At 43.0% G+C, this 11,388-nt stretch overlaps 1 pseudogene; it reads right to left on the bottom strand.

Moving 5' to 3' along the window:
- Positions 1-2,461: 2,461 nt before the first annotated feature.
- On the bottom strand, positions 2,462-3,940 carry LOC114203390 (tubulin beta chain pseudogene; annotated as a pseudogene).
- Positions 3,941-11,388: the final 7,448 nt, after the last annotated feature.

Raw genomic sequence — 11,388 nt, 5'->3', positions numbered from 1 at the left:
CTAGGAAATACTTACCATGTGATTACTGTATGCTAGAGAGCAGGGATTCTGCATATGTCATCCCTTTGGATACTGAAAATGAAGCCGTGAATCAAATAATGTCCCCATTTTAGAGATGAGGAGACTGAACCTCATGAAGGTGATCTAACTTGATGATTTCAGCTCACACAACTTTTATAGGAGGATTTGGGATTCGAGTGTACCTCTGATTGAGTCTAATCTTTCCTCTGCTCTTCTTCCTCTACGGCAGTTCAGAAAATGTTGGGGGCGGGAGGTAACTATCTGTTGTCCACTTATATATTTCATAGCAAGTGGAAGGTAAGGGGCACTGTAAGCATGGATTTTTAGGGAACCCAGAATTCAAGATTAATTCTGCTGTTTCCACGAGATGGAGGAAGGGTTATATTCCCAGTGCCAATGTTAAACTTAATAGACTGGATCATAAATGAATTAGATGAATAACAGAGAGAGAGAGAGAGAGAGAGAGAGAGAGAGAGCGAGCTCTCCAATATATATAGCATTATCCTCATCTGTACAGTATAAGTATTCCCCTATCTGAAAGTGTGAGTAAAATGCTCTGACATTGGAAAGGGATGTATAGAAGCTTTAAGTCTCCTCCAGCGCTTACATACCTTTCCACCGCATCTATTCCCAGTTCACAGATGAGGAAGCTGAGGCTGAGAGAATGAGTTGCCTGAAGTCAGCAATTGCTCCTCTAAGGTGTCTTCACTCTGTATGGCTTAGTGGTGAGATTATGGGCCCTGATCAGAATCCGTTAGATGCTGATTCTGATCCCAATTTCTGCTCACATCTAGAGGACCTTGCTAGGCCCTGCCACCCCTGGGGACTTCAGATTTTCCATCTGGAAAACAAAAAATGACATTGTCTGACTCACGAGGCTTTGTGACTATGAGATTTGATAGCATTTGTGAAAATGTGCTTTGCCAAGTTTGATGCACGCTTCATGCTTTTAACAAATGCTGCTTTCACTTCTTTCCCCGTGGACAGTACTTCTGATCAATAAAGTAAACCTTACCCCATTTCTCAGATTAGGATGCCCAGGTCACAGCTGCTGACAGCTTGCATGGCTTTATGCTCAATAAAGAGGAACAGAGAAGATTTATCACCCAGATGTGACAAATGGGCCCTTTCCTATTTATGGTGTCAGGCCATATATTGAAATTACAACCTGTCATCTGTCCTGATGACCTTTCAGCTCTCAATCCTTGCTATTTTCTTAAATGAATAATCTACCTATAGGACATGTACCTGCCAATTTCAGCAATCAATACCATCCTTTTCGGTGGTCGTTATAGGAACTTGTTGTTACCCCTCAAACAGATGCTTGAGTCAGGGGGAAGCAATTCATTCTGCCCAGTGCAAACAGATCTCAGCATTTTAGTTGGGAAATACAACGACCTCAGAGAATCACCTTCTCTAATGAGGAATTCTTAGTGGGAAGGAGTATAGACTCAAGGGGAGTTTAAGTCAGTCATTTGTATGGTCATGAAACATTCTTTTATTTTTTAAAGACCTACAATGTGTCAGACTCAGTACTAAGCCTATAGTTGGTACTACCTAGCATGTACACACCTAGTATGTGCATGTGTCCGTCACAGGTAATATACATTATACATATAGACACATATGTGCTTTTGTATGTGATAGGATGGTGATTTGCAGAGATGGTGTGCATATAAATAACTACTAAATGACCAAATGCATTATAGGCCAAAAGAGAGGGCTAATATGCTATGAGAATCTAGAAGAGAAAAGAAAACACCATTTCTACATTGGATATCTTAGAGATGACTTCATAGGCTGTGAAGTTTGGAAAGAATTTGGACAAATGCACATGAGGAGACAGAGGGTCCTGAAGAGAGAAGAAAAAGTATACACAAAATGTGACTGTGAAATGGGCCATGTACAGTATAAATTAAGACCAGGGACTTGTCTCATGTACTCCTGTGTTCCTGGCACCTGTGTCAGCATACAGTAGGTGATCATTAAGGCTTTGTTGAATGAGCTGTGGATAGACTAGACAAGATTGGGGACAACTGATTTTCCAGAATAACAAAGGTTATAGATCCAATCCCGAGGAAGTTTAGAACAGGAATGGAAGATGCAGATACAGATAGAGATGTAGATATGGACACGGACATGGATATTAATCACACACACATTCCTCCTCTTGTGTTAACGTATGCCTGTCAGACCTGATGAATCCTGGACTAATGACTGACCTTAGGATTATATGGTATTTAAATAACAAAGATTAAATAACAAAGATTACCTCATTTCACTTAAAATACGGTGCAACATTATTCTTATATTTTATTTTATTTTTTTTTAACAAACAACAAATATTTATTGAGTGCCTATTATGTGCCAGGCACTGTTCTAGGATCCCCCCCCCCTCCAAAAAAGGAAAACAAAACAAAATAAAATAAGACAGAGGCGGAAAATGCAATTCTGAGGGAGAGGACAGGGGCAGCTGAGGAAGAAGGCTGAGGGAACGGAGAAGCCTGAGGTGATGGTGCTCTGCCTTAGGCCTCCTCTTCGGCCTCCTCACCGAAATCCTCTTCTTCTTCTGCGGTGGCGTCCTGGTACTGCTGGTACTCGGAGACAAGGTCGTTCATGTTGCTCTCGGCTTCAGTGACCTCCATCTCGTCCATGCCCTTGCCCGTGTACCAGTGCAGGAAGGCCTTGCGCCGGAACATGGCCGTGAACTGCTCCGAGATGCGCTTGAAGAGCTCCTGGATGGCCGTGCTGTTGCCGATGAAGGTGACTGCCACCTTGAGGCCATGAGGTGGGATATCGCAGACTGCTGTCTTGACGTTGTTGGGGATCCATTCCACGAAGTAGCTGCTATTCTTGTTTTGCACGTTGAGCATCTGCTCATCTACCTCCTTCATGGACATCCGCCCACGGAAGACAGCAGCCACGGTGAGGTAACGGCCATGGCGGGGGTCACAGGCGGCCATCATGTTCTTGGCATCAAAGACCTGCTGGGTGAGTTCGGGCACAGTGAGGGCCCGATACTGCTGGCTTCCATGGCTGGTCAGAGGTGCGAAGCCGGGCATGAAGAAGTGGAGACGTGGGAAGGGCACCATGCTGACGGCTAGCTTGCGGAGGTCAGCATTGAGCTGACCAGGGAAGTGGAGGCAGGTGGTGACACCACTCATGGTGGCTGAGACGAGGTGGTTCAGGTCCCCGTAGGTTGGCGTGGTCAGCTTGAGAGTTACGGAAGCAGATGTCGTACAGAGCCTCATTGTCAATGCAGTAGGTCTCATCCGTGTTCTCTACCAGCTGATGGACGGAGAGGGTGGCGTTGTAGGGCTCGACCACCGTGTCAGACACTTTGGGTGAGGGTACCACACGGAAGGTGTTCATGATGCGGTCAGGATACTCTTCTCGGATCTTGCTGATGAGCAAGGTGCCCATTCCAGAGCCTGTGCCCCCACCCAGTGAGTGGGTCAGCTGGAAGCCCTGCAGGCAGTCACAGCTCTCAGCCTCCTTCCTCACCACATCCAGGACTGAGTCAACCAGCTCAGCCCCCTCTGTATAGTGGCCCTTGGCCCAGTAGTTGCCTGCCCCGGACTGACCGAAAACAAAGTTGTCTGGTCTGAATATCTGCCCAAAAGGACCTGAGCGAACAGAGTCCACGGTCCCTGGTTCTAGATCCACCAAGATAGCACGAGGAACATATTTGCCACCTGTAGCTTCATTGTAGTACACGGAGATGCGATCCAGCTGCAGGTCGCTGTCACCGTGGTAGGTTCCGGTGGGATCGATGCCGTGTTCATCACTGATTACCTCCCAGAACTTGGCACCGATCTGGTTGCCACACTGACCGGCCTGTATATGCACGATTTCCCTCATTGTTAAAATTTATTTTTAATTCTTTTGCTCGCTTCAAGGTGTGTACGGGGCAAGAAAATGGTAGGGAATTTTTTTTCTATACTGCTAACCGCAGGCTGGAAGGATGGGATGTGTCCCAGAGGCTGGAGCAGCGAGGTCCAAACCAGAGGCAGGAAGGTTCTGAGAGGGAGAAAAGAGTATTCTTATATTTTAGAGAGAAAATTGCCAAGATGGTCTACCTGCTTCTGGAGGAAGGAGCTTGTTTCTGAGCTGTAAATCCGACTCCTGGAGCCCGCTGGTTTGGAAGAGGCTTAATTTATTTCTGGCTGTCCTTTGAATTTGCAAAGGCCTCGGCGCTGAAAGATGCTGCAATTCTCCAAGGCTGATCCCCTTGGAATTGATCAGCAAGCACACAGCAAGTCCCTGAAACAGCATCCCATCTGGTGTGCTCAGGATGTACGTGGCAGGGGTGAAGGAAGGCAGCACCCATGGGCATTCAGCATTTGACCCTCGTATGTTCCCATACAACTGTGCACTCGGGGCAGCCCTATCTTTGGAGCTGGTCATGTCACTGTTGAAGAAAGATCAGGAATTTGAAAGAAGGCATGATAAAAGGAGTAGAAAGTACAAAGGAACAGAGAAAAAGTCTTTTGGTAGCAAGTAGAAGAAATCTGACTCAAACTAACCTGGCAGGGAGAAAGTATTTACTTTCTCACTTAATGAGAGAGTCTGAGGTGGGAGACAAACATCTCCAATGACTTCAAGAATATTGCCATCTCTGCCTCTTTCCCTCTGCACCTCTTCTCCTTCTTCGCCTCCCTTTCTCCATGTCTTACCTAGCTTAGATGGTCTCAGCAGGCTGCCCTCAGTCCTTCCTCCCAGAGTCAGGCATCCTGCGGAGGATGACAGGAGAAGGGCAGGCACATCCAGCTCCAGGCTTATGCTGGCTTAACTTTCGGAGCCTGAAGGAAGTGGAGAGCTTACGTAGTCAATACACAATCCAAAAATGAAAACAAAAACCGAACCAAAACCAAACAAAAACAAAACAAAACAAATACACAATCCAGCCTGGTGACAGACTCATCACTGTGCAGTCACTGTGGCCAGAGGGATGGGGTGCCCTGAATGACCAGGTCTGGGTCACAGGTGCACACCGGGGTAACAGGATACTGTGACTGGCAGCCAGAGCAGAACCACCATTAAGAAATGGAGGAGATACAGGTTCGAAAGGGGATGTCCGGAATGAGAGGCTGTTAACAAAACACAAGATGAACAGGATTTCGCCAGTTTAGAAATGGGGGAAAGACTCTTTTAGGCAGTCTCACACACTGATCAGTGAAGTAAACAACTTTTTCAGAGTCCTCATTGACTTGGTGAAGCTAGCAGGATAGAAACCGAGAAAAGAAAATAAAGCTTTGGGCAAATCCTCAATAGTCCAGCAGGTGTTAGAGTCGTTTGATTCTGTAACGAAGTCAAACTAAGGCCCTTTGAAATGTTGCAGCCCATCCTCAATATTAACTTTTTTGTTTCTGTTTTATTTTTTTAAGCCAGACTTGATGGGTACAGCTTTGGCTACAGGTGTACTCATGTGTCATTACATAAATAATGATGAGGGTGCTAGTGATACTCTCAGGTCAAAAATATACCATAAGTCAGATGGGCATAATCATAAGGCCTGTGCATTCTCAAACCATACGGTGACCCACCACTGGAGGTAAGGAAGTTACCTGGTAGGACTGGGATCCAGGGAACCGACGTGGCTCTTGGGAGTGACATTCAGAATATAATACCGAACATCAATTCTATGCCAAGTATGTGCAGCTCCTCTCTATATTGCTCTCTTATTCCATCCTTCAGAACTTCCACCAGGGAGAGGCGATTTATTATCATTTCTTCATCCAGAAGAGCAGACTGAAATAAAAAGATTTTCTTGTACAAGGTCAAACAGTGCCCAAGTTCAGCCCTGTTGTTGCTACAGTGCAACAAATAAACAGAAGCCCGCAACAGTAACACACAATGTCACCATGCTTCTTTCCAATGCAGTTAGTGTTATTAGGATAGGAAGACAGAATGCTTTAGGAACAGGAAGGAGTGAGCAAACAATGTTACTGGTCTTGAAGGCTGTATAAAGTTTAGCTGGAAGGAGTGTGGCAAAAGGGAAGCAGCACATTGGGAACGGCATTCTAAAGGCCCAAGGTTTGTAAACATCAGATATGTCCACTGGGAGCATCTGACCCAAAGGCACTTGGGAAATACACACTAAAAAAATGAATGAATGAATGAATGAATGAGTGAATGAATAAATATTTATTCATTCAGCATTTTTTATTTATAAACCTTCATTATTAATTCACATGATATAGTAGGTCTGCTTGAGTCTTTGAGGAGTTGAACAAATCAATAATGTTCATCGTCTCATTTCTATAAAGCTTTCCACAAGAACGAAATTAGGGGTGGGGGATCTTTTCCCTGCACTCTTCCTACTCATCCCCACCCCTAGATAGCTCTCCCCAAGGGGTTTATAAACCTCTGCTTATGCACCCAAATCCTGCTGTCTGACAAAGAAAAACTCCCTGTGAATTATAATTTGGATTTTTTTTTAAATATAGGGCAGTCAGAATGTAGCTTTCTGGTGGCCGCTTAATTTGGAGGGCATTATTTTTAGCCCTGCAAAGGACCAGTGGCACGAAAACAATTAGGATCTTTTGTCAAGTTAATTAAATTTTACTAAGTGTAGTAATCTCAGTGGGCTTCGTACACCAGAGGTAAAACTAATTAAAACGCAAATTCTTCCTAGTCTAATAAGGAGTTCTGACTTGGGTAGCTGAAGAATGTTGTGCATACTGAGAGATATTCAAAACTAATTTATAATGAGACGAGGGCAAACCCTTAAATGGCTCAGTTCTGTTGAAGGCTCACTTGAGAACACCAATAAGTATGTTAAATTGGAGGTGGGCACTTAAAGAAAGGAAGGCAGATTGGAAAACTTTGCTGGGCTCAGGAGAAAAATGGATCCAGCTCAGACAAGTCAGTATGCGGAAGCCGGGGGAAATGAGGTATCCAGGTTTTATCTGAAAAGCCCTATTTTTTCCCCAGGTTCCTTCTCTTCCTTAAATTCTCCCAGGGCAGGCTGAGCTAATGGCAATTGCTTTTCCTGTAGTATCCTTTTCTTGGAAAGCTACATGGCGCAAGAATGTTTCATTCACAAGGATTCAGATCAGTAGTTAATCCACACCAGGTCTCCTCCTGCACAGACAGCCCGATGTTTCAGCTGAGGCCACTGACTAAAAATTTCACTGTACTCTAGAAATTAGCAGAGTACTAAATTGGCAATCCAAAATGGCTCAGTCTTAGTCCTTTCTTTAGAACCCACTGACACCAATTTCTACCTCCTGTCAAATGTGTGTGCATATTTGTGGTTGAGAAATTTGAAATGATTGTTGAATCACAATGGGCAACCTTCATATCAACTTGGGCACACTTCAATTGACATGCTATTACTCTCCGATTGATTGAAAGTGGCATATACCTGCTGACACTTTCCTCATTTCTCTGTCTCATGTCACACCCTGTGGTCTGGCTCTGGCCCTGGTATCCCACCGACTTTGGCACGAGCTGCCCATACCCTTCTAATCACCAAATCTAATGGCCTTTCTTTGTTGCTACTACCCTCCACCAGATTGGATCATTTGTCACATTGACCACCCCATCCCTCCCGACCCATGCTGCTTTATTTAGTTCTGTGATGCTGTTATAAATGCAGCAGGACCTGCTGGGAATAAGCAACACTAAAGTCTCTTTCTGAGACAGGGGCTTCCTGCCTAGTTTTGCTCAGTAGGTACACGAGGATTCTGCCTGAAATGACAGGTGGGTGCCGTCATTTTGGGTATCTATCATGTAGCTAGAATTTTTCTTTGTCCTATATTATTTTAATATTTGCATTATGTAGGTAAGGCATGCTCATTGTAGAGCACTTAGGAAGAGCAGAAACATAAAAGGAAAAGAAAAGATGCATATAACCAAACCACAACTTTATTATTTCCTTCTTTTTTGTTCTATTTTCCCTTCATGGTCTTAATGCAATTCACGTACCCATGATCATCTTTGTCATGTAATATTCTAGCCTGAGCGTTTTTCTGTGTCACTGAAGTGTTATAAGCAATTCAGTAAAGTTTGAAGAACATGGGCTTTTTAATTTGGCACATCTAGTTTTAAGTCCCAGGTTTACCTAGCTATGCAATGTTAGGCAAGACTTTACATTTTTTTTTTTTTTTTTAGTCTGGGTTCCTTGTCTATAAAATAAGATTGATAATGACTATATCATAAACTTGGTAATAGGATGAAACTGGCTAATGTTTAAAACTTGTTTAGCTGTGTTTTTTGTTGGTGGTATTACTATTATTTTGAATTAACAAATACAGTGTGTAATGGTTCATAATATGTGGATATTTCATAATCTACTTAAATTAGTCTCTTATTATTAAACATTTAATTTCTTCATTCGTTTTCTAATATCAGTAATTCTAAAGTGACTGTCTTCATATCTTTATTAATAACATTTTCCACACACAGATGTACATGTTCCCCCCTAGAAAGTTGGTGCCAGTTTCTGCTCTTCTCAGGTGCCTATGAGAGAGTTCCTCTCCTCCAGCCCTGGTAACTGCCTGGGTGCCTTCATCAGGAATTTGGGGGCCCAATCTAGCACCACAGCCCGCAGTAAAGCACCAATGGCCTTACCAGACTCAGAAACCTTTACCCCAAACAGGGTTGCTTACCAGCCTATACCCTTTAAGGAAACTCCACTTCCTGTAAGATTCCACAAGCGACACTGATAAACTGCCCCCAGTTCTTCAGTAACACCTCTTCTCTCCCTGTGAAGTGCTGAATCCATAAGGGAGATGCTCATCTGTGTAAACCCAGGTCTCGATTTACATGCAGATGAATAGAGAGATTTCAATTCATTCCCGATGTATTTAAGAAGACCTGGGCTCTGGTCCTGGAAGGATGAGAAGGCCCAACCTGAAAAAGGGCAGCCAAAAAAGAGAAAACACTTCAACCAGTGTTGAAAATACAAAGGGGTCAAATGCTCTATGCTGTGTATACATCAGCTGTTCGATTCACTGAACGTGACGAAGCTGCAATGTCCCAAACACCATCCTCGTCTCTGGAGGTGCAAAATAATGACAGAGTATTTTTCCTTTGAAAAAGTCACCGTCTGGGTGGGGAGCTACAGAAATAGGCTCATTAATAATGACACTCTATGGTGACAGGTGACGTAATGGGAAGACACTGGAACACAAAGGGAAGAGTTAAGAAAGCTAATGAGAGAGGGATGACTTTCACTGAAGCTGGGTCTTTAATATTGAGTGAAAATCCACCATATAGCCTGGGAAACTCAGCATTGGAGACAGTCTGGATGGCAGGCCATTCTGGGGAATGGATCTCCTGCAGTTTGTGAGGCTGGACTGGACATGGTGTAGAGGAGATGCGACGGGAGATGAGGCTGAAGAAATGGGGAAATCATATTATAGGGTAGGGCCCAGAGGCCATTCTAAAGAATCTGGATTCTATCATCTGTGTGTTGGAGGATCATTGTAGATATTGATCGAATTTGCTTTGTCAATCAATGGCTTAAATTTCCTGACATGTTTCTGCAAACGATGGGGATTGCTGGGAACCTGAGAGACTCAGTTCATTCATCTTAAACTAAGGGGAGGGGGTGCTGCTTCCTGTCCTAATTCACAGTTTGGTAGGAGAATCATGTGACTTACCATAAAACTAGTGAAAGCCAAGCTAAGTACAAGGTAACGTTTCCTTCCAAAAGTGTTACACAAAAGGATGAGTCCTATGGGGACTGCCATCCTAGGCTTTTAGTAATTGCAGGGCAATAAGCTAATTACTGTGTTTTATCTTCTTCCTTCATAGAACTCCAAACTAAATGAGTAAACTTGGAAAAAATTAAATTAGGGCCATGAACAAACAAAACAACTTGTCCCTTCCCCAAAGGAAACCAATAGAAGAGACATATTTAGGGTCCTCAAACTTTGCATGTTCAAGTCTGCTTTCCTTGCTTAAATCCAAAGCGCCTTTATTTGTGCTCATGGTGCATTCCTGGGCAACTGTGAAGGAAGCTAATACCATATACATTACTACAATACAAACGTTCTAACTCTCTGACTTTGGCAGGTCCCTTGGCCTCTCTTAGACTCAGTTTCCCCCTCTGGCTTTGATGGTTTGGGTTCAGTACTAGGGCCAAAAATTTAATCCACTAGCTGCTTGTAGCCTTTCTAATGGGAGCACTGATGAGTGTAGTTATTTTGAATTTTATTGATCCACTGCCTCTTTTTATAACAAATATTTTATAATATTCCCTTTATTATCCTGAAATGAAATTCATAGATAGTATAAATTATCTACATAGATATTTTTTTTAAATCAGTGCAATGCCCTAATTGCAATACAGAAGAGAAATTAAAGAAAATAGAGTATAATAAAGTAATAAGTACTTCCCATAAGTTAAGTTATAATGCATGACATGACATTATAAGAAGGTATAATGAAGTGGTAAGACATCTACCTCCATATACAAAATCACCATGAATGGGACGGCTAAAAATGCAGACTGAAACAGATGTATTATACTGGCAGCACAAATAGGGGTATTTCTGTAACTGATAGGACTTTCCAAAAATGTACGGAGCTCTTGGTAAGATTTTTTTTTAATTGGGGTGTAACTGACTTGGTAAAACTTTAAAAAGCTATCTTTCCCAATTTACACAGAAGTTGTATTCCTGAAAAATTCAGTGCATTTTAAATGAATGAGATAAATTCCATATGCTCATATGTAAGATAGACTTGAATCTAGGTGCATATGATTATAAAGGGTTTTTAATCTACCTAAATACGTGGTGGACTTTCAAACATCATATGGATCGCAAGGTCATTTTTGATTGCACAGGACTATTCTTGCATTGCTTCCCCGACCAAATACAAATACTAGGATTTCCTCATCCCCATCATTATCAAAACACACACTCTGTCATACTCTCTTGGTTTGAGAGTCTTGGGTCCAAAGTCTTGCTCGAATCATTACTTAGGCCATTACTTCTGAGGTTGAGTGTCCTAAATGCCATAATGTTCAGCATTCTGAAGGACCCCTAACCCACAGGAAATTGGTACGTATGTGGCTTCCTCTTTGGGGCTGAACTTGCCCCCTGCCCAGAACTTATATATTGTAGTTCTAACCTCCAGGAACTCAGAATGTGACTGTATTTGGAGAAGGGGTCTCTAAAGAGGTAATTAAGAAAAAAGTTAATAAATATAGAGGTAGTTAAGTTAAAATGAGGTCATTAAGGTGGGCTCTAATCCAATACAACTGCTGTCCTTAAAATATGAAGAGACTGGGTCACAGACACATATAGAGGGAAGACCAGGTGAAGACACAGGGAGAAAACAGCCGTCTGCAAGCAAGGAAGAGGTCTCAGAAGAAACCAACTCTGCTGGCACTTTGATCTTGGACATCTAGTC

This window comes from Eumetopias jubatus, unplaced genomic scaffold (assembly GCF_037043125.1).
Source record: "Eumetopias jubatus isolate StellerSeaLion01/CBP00866 unplaced genomic scaffold, mEumJub1_p1.0 scaffold_10, whole genome shotgun sequence".
Taxonomy (NCBI): domain Eukaryota; kingdom Metazoa; phylum Chordata; class Mammalia; order Carnivora; family Otariidae; genus Eumetopias; species Eumetopias jubatus.
Note: the sequence above shows the minus strand (reverse complement) of the source record. Positions and strands in the feature narration are given on the sequence as shown.